The following is a 15,084-nucleotide window of genomic DNA, read 5'->3' on the forward strand; positions in this document are numbered from 1 at the left end:
GGCTGCCCCACAAGAAACTACATTTCCCAGAGGCCTTTGTGGTAGGTATGGCCACATGACAACGTTTAGGCAGACCAGATATGATCAAAAAACAAATGCTCCTGGGTCAACTTCCTAAAGATCAACTGCTGGTCTGCATGCCCTTTCTTCCCTTCCTGATGTCTGAGAATTGGTGACAGAAGGGACAGTCGCCTTGGACACACCCTTACCATATATGGAGGCCTCCTGTGGAGACTAGGGAGCGCCCCCACTACTGATCCCTGGGTGGCCCTATGGCCTTAGGCCACAGAACTGCCTGCTCAGGACAAGAGAGAGTCCTAGAGGGTCTCATGTAGGTGATGAAATCTGCACTGTGTGCCCAGCTCAGAGGGGTTTGCACCACCTCTGCCCTGAGCTAGCTCCATGCAAACACCTCACCACTGGGCGGGAAGATGCACCCTCCAGTGCCTCTGGGTCCCTGGCCAGGATACCCGTGTGCTCCAGAAGCTCCACACAGAATGCAGAGCGCGAGCTCCCCGCCTTTGCCTTCACAGCACCCAGCCAGGGCTGACCCACCCAGAGGCTCAACCCCTCAGCGATGGCTGGATGGATGAGGACAAGGCTGAGCAGGCTGAGCCTGAGCAAGCAGAGAAGGAACATGCCTCCTTCCTGCCGTGGGCCGCCCAGGCTCCTCGGCCTCCTCCCTGGTTCACACGCAGCCGAGTTTGCTCCTGGGTTTCTGCATTGAGTGTCTTGGGTTGTTCTAATTCAATTCCACAGACACCGAAGGTCTGCTAAACACCAGGCACTTTTCTAGGCTCTTTGAGGCAACAGGAAGGGATCCAGCGCAGCCGCTGCTCTCGCTGGGGCTCTTGGTCTGGAAGGACTGAGACAAGGCCAGGATGATGCACCCCAGGCGCAGCCGCCTAAGTGGCAGCAACGGGAACCAGCCTGTGCTTCGGAGCACTCAGCGAGGGCCGGGCGGGAGTGGTGAGCAGCATTCCAAGGAGGTTATGGAAGGGAGCGACTCCAGGTAAGAGACCTGCTGGAGCAAAGGATGCAGGCAGGCGCGTGAGTGCAGCTTCAGTTCATGTGGGCAGAGCCAGAGGGCAAGGGCAGCGTCTGCCTGCTTACTGCGGCTGCCTGGACCCTCCTTCTGCCTGAACAGAAGGTGAGGGGGTCTCCCTGTCCACCTGCTGTTTACCTTAGAGAGGCACTGTTCTCTTTGGGCCTCAGGTTCCTCATCCATGAATGAGGGGCCCCAGGCCGTGCTACAGAGCAGAGAGCCACCCCAGGAGGAAGCTGTGTGGGGTGTGTGTCTGTTGTCCTTGGGGTTCAGCCCAGGTCCTGCTCTGTCCCAGGGGATTCTGACACCTGTCAGGCTGGCTGGCTGGTTCCCCAGGTCCCACCCCTGCAGGGGGGGCTCCTCCTCCCCTCCAAAGGTGAAGTGGCCACGCCAGCCAGGCCCTGTGGACCTTTCCCACCTGCTCTTCCTCCTCTTCCCAGGGCAGTGGCAGAGCTGGGCCCTGGCACCCTGGAGAGGAAGGGCCTGTGCCCGGGGGTGCTGGGAGGGGCTGGGTTTGATTTGTTGACTATAAAAATGTCAGCTCCTTTGGGCAGCTTCTTGAATCAATATTTGCTGTTCTGCGGCTGGGTTCAAATGCTAGCTGATCCCCGGGGCCTGGCGTCTTCGGCCTCACCTGGGTGAGGACTCACGTCCGTCCGTTCGTCTGTCCACAGATACCTGGCCGGGCCCCTCACTGCCCAGGTGGGGAGCTGGCTCCTCCCTCCCGCCCCCCAGAGGGGCTACCCTGACCGCTCACGGGGAAGGAAGATTGTGGGAGGAAGGACATTTCTGAGTTTCATTCTGAGAATCGTTAACATCTACTTGGCAAGGTGTCATAGTTCAAATAAAAGGAGGGATGTGCAAGGCTTTCATCGGCTGTGGAGCGTGCAGCCAAACCACAATGACAGCTGTGACAATGACAATGATGAAGCCCTTTGCCGGAGCCTCACAGGTGCTGCTGTTGGCTCGAGCTGTCCCCTAGCCCCGGCTGTGGCAGTGATCTGGGAGCAGACAGATGCTGGGGCCCTTCTCCCCAGGAACCTCTGCACCAACTGCTTGTTCTCAGCATTCAGCACCACTGCCTGGCCTGCTCCTGGAAGGGGGCCAGTGGGATGTTAGTGGGAAACACAGGGCACTGGACAGATGGATGGATGGATCTTTGATCCCCCAGTTAGTGCTCCGTGCCTTTGGCCAGTTACTTGACCTCTCTGAACGCCAGGTTCTCATCTCCAGAACAGAACAAGACTTACAAACCTGCCGAGTTGTTGTGGGGTTAGCGACCGTGCTCATAAAGGACCGAGAGGGGCATCTGGTGCTTAGTGGGTGCCTCCTCCCGGGCTAACACAATCCCTCCCTCCGATGGGTCTGCGCCCTGGACAACTCCAGCCACCAGCCTGGACAACGCCGTCCTGGGAAACCACGAGGCTCCTTGGCCGGCACAACAGAAGCTCCCGCCCGAGAGGGTGCTTTCAAGCAGCTCCGTCCGCGGCCCTGGCTTCTGATTTGGACTCCCGCCAGGGACAGGGCAGAGTCCACCCGGGCAGGGGGAAGCCCCGTGTCTGATGCTCAGTGGCCTCGGAGTGAGGGTGCAGGCTGGGTCTGACTCACGCAGCACCAGCCGGGGGCTCCTCACCATCACTGCAGGTGATGCAGGCCCACTGCCGACTGCAGGAAGTTCTGACGAGACGGCCACTCCTTTGAGGAGCATCACAGGCAAATCACCTGAGCTAGAGGAAATAGAAAAAGGCACAATTACTCCAGAAAACTGCAAGTTCCTTTAGAAGTGAAACATACACTTACCCTAACTCCAGCTTAGAGTGAACAGCAACACAACCACAGTCTTGCCCTTTACCACAACTAGCACTGGAAATGTGTTTTTAAATGTATCTTTTGAAGACGGGCAACAATGCAAAGTGGTGTGTCACCACCTTGGTGACACGAGAGCCACGAAGAGCTGCAGCCAGTGGCGTGGCCAGGTATGTTCATTTGCACCTGCGATTTCTCCAACTGAGCGAGCTGCAAGGTGAAACCACATCTTAGCATCTGCCATGGAAGAGAAGAAGGAAAGAAAATTCATCTGTCGCCTCCTTCCTGTCTCTGGTCTCTCACTTTGGTAATGTTTTCTCAACGTGAATGTATTTCCAGGCACGTCCAGGTTGCATTATCCGGTCTCTTCTTGGGCTGCCCAGGTCCCACACCCCGTGGCAAAGGGTCTCATCCAACACTGGCCGTGATGGGAGAACACAAACTCTGGGGACTGCTGGTTGGCCCACTGCAGCAACAGCTAGAAGAGGCTCATAGAGTGCGTATCTGATACAATTTTCCATAGCTATCACTAACCTTAACCCTAACTCTAACCCTAACCCTAACCCGAACCCTAACACTAACCCTAACCTCAGCTCTCACCTCTCCATCTAAACCCTTCCCCACTTCCCCTGTCCTTCAGACACATCAGATATTCTATCAAGTTCAACTTCCTGGAGCTCTATCTCTGGATCCTCTGGACTGGTTGCCAGCTACCCCTGTTTCACAGCTGTGGACCCAAAGCCTCCTTTCGCCATCAATTAGAGATTTGCTTCCTCCCTCCATTAAGCTGGACCTCGTGTTGCCTGAATCTCACGCTTTCTTCTTTCTTAGTTTATACATTCATTTTGGTAGAAGACCCCCTGAGAAATGGGGGATAGTATGCATGGGCTGGGAACTAGTTTTGGCCTTGGTATTGAGCCTCAGACTTGAGAAGGCCAAAGAGCCACAGGCATACTTCAACATAACTCCTGGCATCCATGAGTTTGTGACAGCCAATAATTGTGTGACCTTGAGAGTCACTGTCATATCTAATTAGCACCAAAATGTCAGTAATAATTAGCACAATATTCAAATATTTACCTTCAAGTATAAGTCATCATTTTAGATGTATTTTGGAGTATCTCCTTGTGTATAGAATATGTTTTAATTCTATAAATAAGTTGAATATAAATGTATGTCTAATTCTTCAGCATTGAAATGCTGCCATAATTAATGAGTTATTCTATTTAAAAACTATTATGAAAAACATTTGAATAGTTGAATACATAGGAAACAGATTATCGGTTGATCTGAAGGTAAGATAGAGTGGTTAGATAACTATTTGAAGAAATTTTTTAACTAAAAATGTTTAAAAAAAAAGTTAAGCTCCACAAAAAGGATAATAGAGGTTACATTACAACATAATTTGAATCATCACAGGATGGTTTGATGTACCAGCATTCACAACACTAACAAAATAAACTTTAAGAACTATGTTTCGCTTTTTGTTATTTAATTCTATTTAGGCCACGGCTATTTCAAGAAATTTTGCCATGACCTGTGAGGAGGTACTTTGTCCCTTCAACATTTCATAAGGAGGAAAAAACTTCAAACATCATCCATGGTGAATCATCTTCAACCCAGACATAATAATAAATATATAAGTAATGTGTAAAAAAGAAAGTTTTTAGGACAAAACGAGGTAAAGAAAACATTTTCTTCTTACTTGGCTAGTGGTTCTTAAAGTGTCCTCTGTCCCCTTCTCTTTTCTCTCTCCTTCTGAGACACTGATAACATTCGTACTAGACCCTTTCTCTGTTTCACATGCATCTCCCACTCTTTGCCTGTTTTCTGTATTTTTTCTCTCTCTCCCCACTTCAGTGTTTTCTATGAACCTGTCTTCCCCACCATGAATTCTCTCTTCTGCTGTGTAAGAAGTTCAGCTAACCAGGGAATGCTTCATTTCAGTTATTTTTTTCAGTCCTGTCATTTCCATATGACTCTTTTTATAGGTTTCAATTCTCTGGTGAAATTTCCGTCTTGTCATCTGTTCTTAAAAATACCAATCAATTATTTTTTAGAATCATGTCTGATAACTTCAAAACCAGGATTATCTGAGAATGTTGATGCTGTATGTTTTCTCTCGCGGTGTTTAGTTACGGTGTTCTAGCTGGGAAAGTCTAGGCAAGAGAACGAAGAAACTGGTAGAAAACATATTCATAGGGTAGGAAACCAATCTTTAGGTTGCCAATAGAAAACTCATAGTGAAGGAAGTAAGTGATTTAGGAATCACAAGCAAAAAATTTTGTATGCATCCTTAAACTGTATATTAAGAATGAAATTATAACTGCATATTTGACCAGAATTACAGGCCGAAACAAAATAGTGGGCCATTTTCATCATTCTTCTTCTTTAGCCAAAGAGAAAGTATGTGACTCTGGAATTGTTTTGCCATTTATTTATGTGAGATCGTCAAATAAGATGAAAAAGCAGACTTGATTATTTTTAAAAAATGACTTACTATGTAGTTATACCAGCTGAGTGGGATTTGCTAACACCCACAAGCTGATTTGCAGAGAAACTAATTCTTTGCTAGAATCTGCTATAGAAGTAACCAGAGTAATGAACCTTGGCAGTGCCCCTTTTTCTTAAGTTATGCCAGTTAAAAAAAGACCCCCCCTTTCTTTCTTCTCTAGGGAAAATGCTGAATTTGGCCTGAGTGCAATAAAATCTCCGATGCAGATGGAAATTTATAGATTCTGTTATTCTGAAAGCTAGTCTTGTTACTTTATTTCCACACCTGTTTATCCAAGGTTTCAAAAAGTACAAATTTGTGTCAGAACAAAAATCTAAAGTTTCGTTATGAAGATATTCCAACAGTACAAAACTTCAGTTAAGTAGCATCTTCATCAGCAACCAAATCTCTAAGTAGGAGTTGAAAACGAAATAAACATTACCTTAGTTATGTGGAGAAAAGAAAAGAATAACTCCGCAGTACTGGCAAGGAGACACTAAAAATACCTTTCTTCCCCCCCTGCCCCCACCCTGCCCCCAAACCTGAGCGGGAAGTGGGCATCTGTGTGTGACAAACACAATGACCACAGGTGTCAGCGAGCCGCTTCCAGTGCTGACAAATGATGGCTGCTGGTTCTAACTCCGAACTTTAAAGACCAACCTCTGAAACTTGGAATATTCAAAACATATTAAGTAGTCTTCTTTAAAAATAAAATTTCTGATGTAGTCACGTGTCTCAAAAGCTCATTGGATGATGGTGGCTTTGGGCTTCAGCCAAATATGGAGGTTAGCTGGCCATTCTCAGCATCTCTCATGAGGTGGCAAATATTTAAGACCTGGCTTGTCAGAAAATGTCCTTGCTTGAGAGTTTGACCAAATGTAAAATTCTAGGTTGAAAATGCTTTTTGCACAGAATATTGAAAGCAAGGGTCCGTATGTTCTAGCTTCCAGGGTTACTATTGAGAAACCCAAGTCCTCCTGACTCCTGCTCCTTTTTATATGACCTTGAGCACCCCGCCCGCCCGTCTCTCTTTAGAAGCTTTTCAGACTGTGCTCTTTATCCATAATGTTTTAGAAACATCACCATTCCAGATAATGTAGCCTGTCATCTTCTGTGATGGACACTCAGATAGTCCTTCCAACATATAAATTGGTGTTTATTAGTTGGCGGAAACTCTCTTAAATAAGAAATACTTTAATGCTTTCCTCTTCTATTTTCTCTTTCACTGACTGTTGTGAGGATGCTGGTCTTTTTCTCAAGAACTGCCTTGTGACACTTGAGCTTGAGAAATCTGTTAAAATCAAAATGCAAGGTTCTATAGTCATCTCAGAATCTTCCTTATTTGTTGGAACAAAACCAAACCTCTTTACATAAAGGAGGAGGAAGACCAGTGGGTGGGGGTGGATGGAAATACAGGCTTGAGTCGGCCAGTTTCTCTTCCGCTGCCTGCCTCTTAAAACCAAAACAGATTCACACCTGACAGCAGAGACAAACTGGCCCCGCCCCAGACAACTGGTTTCCCTTCTCAGCGTGGCCGCTGACTGCTGAGCGACGGTGGGCAGGCCACATCCACATCTGGGCTCCTGTCCCTCATCTGTAAATGGAAATGTGAAAAGTACTGCGCGCCTGACCTAACCAAACAATAGGATCTCCTCCCTCCTGTCCTGAGGTGTGAAGAACGAAGAGCAGGAGGCGGAGTCAGCCACGCTTCCTTCAAGTGGAAGGAATTTTTGTGGCAGGGACATCAGGCTTGGTAGTTTTAAGGTAGTGCCCGTGTTTCTCTCTCCTCCACCCAGTGTTTGTCTAGTTGCGAGGGAGGAGAGCTTCAAATGACAATTGCAGAGACAGGTTTTCAAGGCGACCATGGGACAGGCACCTCCCACAAGGGCAGACTGCCTAGAGCATGGATGACGTCACCTGTGAGGGAAGACGGTCCGCCTCTCCCAGTTCCTGATGCCTTGATGTGGAGCCCAGAATCCAGACCTGGCTATGGGACGAGTGCTTCCGTTTCCCGGTGTGAGATCAGAGGCCGGTGGCTGTCGATTAAAAAAAAAATTATTATGTTTTTATTTCAGAGAGGAGGGGAGAGGGAGAAGAGAAAGAGATAGAAACATCAATGATGAGAGTGAATCATTGATTGGCTGCCTCCTGCATGGCCCACACTGGGGATCAAGCCTGCAACCCGGGCATATGCCCTGAACAGGAATTGGACCGTGACCTCCTGACTGAGCCACACCACCGGCCGGGTGGTGGCTGTCATTTTGACTTGAAGAGCTTACCCACTGGGGGCTTTATCTCAGGATAACCAAGATGTCTTTCTCACCTCCCAGCCCTCTCTGCCTGCCCCCGCTGTCACTGACACAGCCTCGGCCTGGGCGCTGGTCACATCTGGCCTAGACGGTGGTGAAGCTTCCTAACTATCGCTCAGCCTCCCGCCTGGCCCCTCACAGTCCACACTCCATGGACGGGCAGTGTCACCACCAGCACACGTCTGCCCAGTCACTCTCCTGTTAAACTCCGTGATGGGGCAGGAGACTTTTCCGTGCCTTGTCATTCAGTCTTGCCTTGCATAAAGAGCAAAGCGGTTTTATTTTCACCTGGCGATTTCTGTCATCCCTCCTCCTTGCCTGTTAAAACAATTGATCAAATACTTTCCTGTATTTCATTTTTTCCCTCTCTACACAGTTGAAATGCTTGCAAGCTATTTTTATTCTTTTAGTGGTTGCCTTCAAAGTTTGTCACACATATTTAATCTAAAATCCTTTTTTTCTTTCTTTATTGATTACATATGTGTCCTTACCCCCCGTTACCCCCCCCCCCCCCCGCTTATGTCCTCATCCCCCTGGTGTCTGTGTCCATTGTTAACCTAAAATCTTAAAGTTGAACTATAATTTCCATCCTCTCCTAGAATTTAGCTCCATTTCTTTCCCTCTGAACTCAGAGTGCTGTTTAGAATATTTTTTTAACTCAGCAAAAGACATTTTGAGTTTACTGCTATAGTTACCATTTATTTGCTTACCATCATTTCTTGCAAATGACACCATACTGTTGGCATCATTTTCTTCCTTGAAGTTTATTTTTATTTTATCCTCACCTGAGAACTGTGCCGCACTCAGCATGGAGAGGGGTGAACCTGAGGAGGGGTGGTGAAAAATTAAAGAAGACAGACAAGAGAATAAAGCTGGGGCTAGGTGGGACGCTGCTCTCGGATGAAGAGACAGTGCCACAGCCTGCAAGCTGAGTCTTTATTTATAGCCAGATTCCACGAGGCAAAGTCAGGGCATGGTCAAGATGTTTACAATGTTCTCTCGGGTTTTGAATCTACTCAGTTACATGCACCTGAACCCTACCAAGCTTTGTTTTGGCAGCACTTGCTGCACCTCCTGCAGCCTATATCACTTAGCCACCTGGGACCACAGGTTCGAACCATAAGGTCAAGCTCACAGCTATAGCCTTTGGCTATAATCGTGCTGGGAGGGCTTTGCCCTCCAAGCTGGGACTTGCACGTGGCTTTGCCACGAGAGGACCGTGCTCTCTCATTAGTCCGAGGCTTGAACCTGTCCAAATGCTGTAGCCGCTCTCTACAGAGAACACATTCATTGATTTTTGACAGAGAGAGAGAGAGAGAGAGAGAGAGAGAGAGAGAGATCAATGTGAGAGAGAAACATCCATCAGCTGCTCCTACACGCACCCTAACCAAGGCTGGGAATCAAACCTGCAACCTAGGTATATGCCCTGACTGGGAATTGAACCTCCCACCTCTTGGTGCACGGGACAATGCCCCAAACACCTGAACCCCCCAGCCAGGGCCCTTGAAGTTTACTCTTTAGAATAGTTCCTGTCAGTATGTTGCTCTTATTAACGAATGATACTTCTGCTGAATACACAAGTCCAGGTTGACAGCTATTTCCACTCAGTACTTCAGGGCTCGTCTTCTGGTTTCCATTGTTCTGTGGAGAAGTCAACTCTCATTCTAACCGTCCTTTTTAAGTCATCTGTCTTTTCTTTCTGGCTGCTTTCAAGGTCTTCTGTCTTTGACATTTTGCCATTTTACTACAATGTGTCTAGGCATGGATTTGTTTTTAATTTATCCTCCTCAGGATAGTTTATACTTCCTGGATCTGGGTTCATCTGCATTTTTCATCATTTCTAGAATATCCTTACGCCTCGCTTCCATTCTCTCTCTATTCCCTATTTCAGAACTCCAATCAGATATATGAGGCCTTCTCATTCTTTCTTTGATGTAGAACTCTTTCATTTTGTACGTATTTTTATATTTCTTTGCTGCATTCTAAATAAATTCTCTTGGTGTGTCTAATCTTCTGTTTTATCCATCAAATGTGATTTTCATTTCAGTGCTTACACTTTTCATTGCCAGAATGTCCATTTGTGTGTTATTCACATCTGTCAGTCATTTTTGCTGGTGTTCTGCAGTAAACTTATCTCTGTAATGGCATCCTTGTCGGAATGAGACAGAAGGCAGGGTCAAAGAACAATCCAGAATGAAAATGTTAAATACTCAGAACGAAATGAGGGTGTTATCACCACATATCAAAACCTGTGGAATGCAGCATATGCGATGTTTGGAAACTTTTATATCCTGAAACATTCCATCAGAAAAGAAGAAAAGCTGAAAATTAGTTAAGACTCTACACTAGGAGTTTAAAAAAAGAACAGAAAACCCAAAGATAGTAGAAAGAAGGAGATAATAAAGGGTGGAAATTAATGAAATAGAAAACAAAGAAATAGAGAGTAAACAAAGCCAAAATTTTTGGCTCTTTTGAGAGAATAATCTCTACTCATTGTCTTCACACCCACAATTTGGCTTTTACCCTCAACATTCTATTGAGGTTTCTCTAAGAAAGGAAGTCGTAAAATGTCCTGCAGCCAAATCGTAAGGCACTCTGTCAGGAGTCCCATCTCCCTCGCCTTCTGGGTGGCGGTGGGTATTTTTGACTCCTCCCTGAAGTTCAGACTCAACTATCCCAACTGCCTGCTCAGTGTCTCCACTCAGACATCTAAAGAGCATGTTAAACCGAGGTCCAAACTTGAGCCCTGAAGTCCCCCACCCCCGGCTTGACTCCTCCTGTTATTTCCCTTCATCAGAAAGGTCAACTCTCTTTTTTCTCAAATTGAAAATATTTTACAAGTTGTCCTTGCTTCCTGTCTTGAACTTTTCAAGCTTTTTCTCAACCCCACAGCCACAATCATCTGGTAAAACCCATATCAGATCATTAAGCCCTCCAGGGGCTTCCATCACCCATGGATACAATCTAAGCTCCTCACATGGCCCCTCCAGTCAGGGCCCTGTCTGCCTCTCCATCCAAGGTCTCTCACTGTTCTTCTGCTCATTCATTCATTCAGGATGCTCCTGCCATCTGGCCATCAAACGTGTTTCTGCCTCAGGCCTTTGTACTTGCCGTCCCCTCTACAGGGAATACTCCCCCCCCTCCCCCACCCCCAAGGGCGCAGGCTCACTCTGCCCCTTCACTTGGGTCCTTGCTCAGATGTCTCCACCTCGGAGAAGCCTTCTCAAAGACCTCGTGTGGAATCACACATGCCTTCCCCATCCACACTCACTAGTTGTCTCCTTCGCCCTGTTCTATTTGTATTTACAACATCGCTGACCTCTTATTTATTTTATTCGTTTGTTGGTCTCTGTCATCCATCCCCACCCTACTGGAATGTATGCAGATTGTTGGGACTTTATCTGTGTTACTCATCCTGTATCCCCATATCTCGAACAGTACTGAGCACACCTTGGAGCTTAATAAATATTTAGTGAATGTCTGAATGAATGACTAAATGCATGAATAAACTGACTTGGCTGGGAAGAGCAAAGAGGGATAGGACAGACAGAGGTTGGGAGGGTTGTTTTAACTCTTTATTGCCACCTTCTTCAGAAAGCATCCGGATTTCCAGCCATGTGGTCCTTCTCTCTCTGCCCATGCATGTCATGCCTCTTCATGGCATTTATTCCACTTGTAGTCCGGATACATTTAGACTGTGACCTTGAGAACAGGGACTATATTTCATTCACCTTTGCACCCCTGATGCCGGGCCCAGTACCTACCATATAGCAGATGCTCACTCAGTGCCATTGAGTTGAGCTGAACTCAGATTGGCTACACTAACTCTAATTTCAAATGTCTTCAGCCCAATTGTTAGCTGAGTCACTTCTGCCAAAGCAAACCAGACCTAAAAATTATGGACAGAAACACTAGATGGGATGAAGCCCTTTCGGGGGCAATTCTCCTCATAGGTCCCTGAGGGTAGGGACTAAATATAACTAATCTTTGTAAACCTTCTAGTGACCCAGCACTAATGATTATAGCATGTACTTTGTAAATAAACAAATGCTGCTTGAATACATTTTTTAAATAACCTCTTCCCTCTCTCCTTTTTTTTCTTTTGGGTTTCCTAATTTGCAAATTGTCTCTGAGGACAGTCTCAAGGACCCCTTCAAACTAGATTTTTTTAAAAAATTCTAGCTTCTTTTAGGAGGATGCTGGTGGCTGTTGGGCCCCAGCTGGTGAGAGCCACAGGAACTTCGTTCTGTGGCCAGGGTGGCGGGTGGCTTTGCCCTGTGCATCCCCTACTCTGCGGACATGCTGCAAAACCAGGAAACATGCCCACTCAGGTCTGTCTGACACCTACTGACTCCGGAGAAACCAAGGTGGACTTTTGCTTTTCGAGAAACTTTGCTGGCCCTTGAGAATGAGCTGCAGGCTGGGCGGCCCCTCTCCTTGCGGTCTCCCTGGTCCTCCCACCGAGGGACACAGGCCCGGAGCTGAGTGTGCAGCTGACCTGGGCCCTCGGCCTGAGCCAGGCGGACAGGATCGTGGGTGGAGGAAGAAGGAAAGGACCGGAGTCAGGACAGAGTACCATGTGTCCTATAAATCACAGACGTTTGCCAAGTGGAAAAATACCCAGTCCTCAGAATGTTTCTTTTTGTGTTTCTTGGAAGCAGTTCCTCAAAGGGGTAAGATGAACTGTGCCGTTCCTGCCGGAGCAGGTGCGAGCTGCTTCCCTCTGCCCTCCACACACAGGGCTGCCACTTCAGGATCTGGTCTGCGGGATGCTGGGTCCTGAGTGCCCAGAGGGAACTGTCCACCATCGTGTCACACTGGTGCCTCTTCAAGAGGATGTCCTCGCCCAGCCTGGAGGCTTCCAGAGGTCTAGCCTTCTCATTCTTGAGCGCTTCGGGGTCCCCCATGGACAGCACGGCTCCTATAAGTGGTAGCCCCAGCACAGATGACCCTCAGGCCCATGTGGGCCTCTCCCTGGGGCCTCTCCCCAGTGAGGGCTGGGGTTCTCCTGAGATCTCGTTAGGGACAGACCCGTGAGGGCTGCCCAGAGCTCCAGCCCTGGCACACACTTGGACTCGGATGTGGAAGAACAGCCCCCCAGCTCTGCAGGAAACGCAGGATCCTTGTAACTTCTCAGGGAAGGCTGGCTTCCTGCTGTGAGCTGCATGGCCAGGGCCGGGCTTGTGGGTGGGCTCAGTCAGCTGCTGTCAGAGGTGGTGTGTCCAAGTGGTTAGGGGTGCACTCATTTCACAGGACCACGGGGAAGCAGCTTAGCCTCTCTAAGGCTGTCTGCTCATCTGAAAATGGGAGAAATCACAGTACCTACCTCCCGCTGTTCTGAGGATGGCAGGAGGGTGTTTGTGATGGGATGAGCCTGGTACTTGGCATTTTAGAAGGGCTTGGAGTACAGGTGATTATCGTTAAGCTGAAAGCCAGGAACCTGAGTTGCTGAGGATTTATCACGATGTTCAGCAGTACCTTCCACTCTCAGGAGCCGCGGTGGCTGGGGGGTTGAGCAAGGCTGCAGTTGAATGGCCGGTCTGTGAGCAAAGCCTGACCCTCAGCTGGGCTCCAGTCCACAGGTTGGGGAAGGAAGCGAGGACGTATGAGCCTCAGCTGGCCTGCCCTCAGGATGCATGTGGGGACAGCCACCTGTTAGAGGTGAGAAAATCGAGGCTCAGACATGTTAGACTCGTGGTTCACGCTCACATGGTGAATACGCACCAGGCCTGGGACTTACACGGAGTGTTGGACTTCACGGGATTCCTGCCTTCCTCGTGCCACTGCTGCCAGCCCCGCCTAGACTGACTTCTGAGTATCAGAGAACACGCCCCTACCAGAGTCTCAGTGAGCGGAGCGCGCCCTCACCCTGCTAGCCAGAGTGAGCACTCGAACCCCTCCTCACTGTTCACCCCAAAACCCAAACTTCACACCTGCATAGCCAGGCCCGCTAAGAACAGGTCTGTGATGGTCCCACGGTGAGGCTGTGCCTGGCAGCGGCCTCCTGCCTGGGGGTTTCTGGGGCCTGGTGTCCTGAACCCCTAGTTCCTGCCCATTCCGCAAGCCTGTGCCTCTAGCTCTCTGCAGGGACTGAGCCCCCGTGTCCTTCTCATGAGTCCCCTTTGCTTAAGTCCCCAGCTGGTCCCTGTTCCCTGCCTGGAGCCTGGTCCAAAGCCACGTGGGCCGCTCCTGCGTGCTGTGCTGGTGGCCCGGCTGGCCTGTGAGGACAGAGCCTCGGAGGTGCACTGTGGCATACCAGACCCTCAGGAGCTCCTCGGTGCCCCCTCCGGGCCGTCCCCAGGCCCCACACTGCTGTGGGCTCCTGAGGCAGAGAGAGGAAGGAGGGACCCACCTCCAGGTCACCTGTGCTGTCCCGAGCCCCTGGACTGTGGGACAGAGGCCCTGCCCTGGTCCTTTCTGACGGTGCCTCACAGGGTGCCACACAGGGTGCCACTAATGCTCCCCTGGGCACAGCCGAGGAGCTCGGTGTCCCTCCCGGTCAGGCTTCCTTGTCACCGTGTCCTTGGGTCAAAGGCAGCTGGGTCGCTTCTCCCTTTGGGGTCACTCCTCCTCGATTTTGGTCTGACCAACCCCTCAATAGCTTGCAGTTCTTAAATGCCTTAAAAAATAATTTTTCTTTTGTTTTTAAAATCTCATTTGGCTTTTTAAACTGTCCTCCACGCGAGGGTGCATGGAAAGTCTGCAGGTAACTTCAGTCCCGGGATAGTTCTCCCCACCTCCCAGCCTCTCATCGCAGACCTGTAGACGCTGGGACGGGTTCGCTCCCCTCTCTCCTCTAAATGACCCAAGTCCCTAGGTGAACTCAACAAGTCCCAACTGCTACCTGCTGACCAGCCAGATTCCTATCTGCAACCCAGACTCCTAAACTCCAGGTTCATGCGACCAACAGCTTATGCTTAACCCCCACTCAGATGTCTGATAGGAATTGCAAAATGAATATGCTGAAGGACAGATTCCCAATTGCGACCCTCCTAAATCTTAAACGGGACGTCCTCGCTTCCTTCCCCAACCTGTGGACTGGAGTTCCTATAATGTCTTTGCCTTGTTTGTTACAGCCAATTCCTATCACATCTGACAAACTTGTCATTCCTTGAATTTTAGTCAAATGCTTCTTCTCCAAATGCGGGAGTCAGGATGGTTTGGATTCTTTTGCTCTCTTTCCACCACACCCTCCTGCCCCACCCCAGCAGGTTCTTCTCCGAGCTCCAGTAGCTCCCGGTACACACCTTGACTAGGGAACATACTTTCCGGCTCACCCATTGACCCTCGTCTAGCCCAGAGGACACACAAGTATCATAGTTGGCTCTGTATCTCCCGTGCCTCTTGCCACATACATGTTCGATGTCTTGCCACATACATGTTCGATGAATGTTTCAAGAAAAAAAAATTCCAAAAGGACTCGAGCAGCG

The 15,084-nt window shown here is 48.8% G+C and overlaps 1 protein-coding gene across 1 annotated transcript in view; it reads right to left on the minus strand.

The window, feature by feature from the left end:
• Positions 1 to 13,137: 13,137 nt before the first annotated feature.
• Positions 13,138 to 15,084, minus strand: part of MAN1A2 (mannosidase alpha class 1A member 2) — a 67,470-nt gene continuing 65,523 nt past the window's right edge. Inside the window, exon 15 of the transcript XR_002831358.1 lies at positions 13,138 to 13,306. The gene's annotated coding sequence lies outside the window, so the exon portion shown is untranslated. The remainder of the gene's footprint in view (positions 13,307 to 15,084) is intronic.

Source organism: Myotis lucifugus, unplaced genomic scaffold, assembly GCF_000147115.1.
Source record: "Myotis lucifugus unplaced genomic scaffold, Myoluc2.0 scaffold_203, whole genome shotgun sequence".
Lineage (NCBI taxonomy): Eukaryota > Metazoa > Chordata > Mammalia > Chiroptera > Vespertilionidae > Myotis > Myotis lucifugus.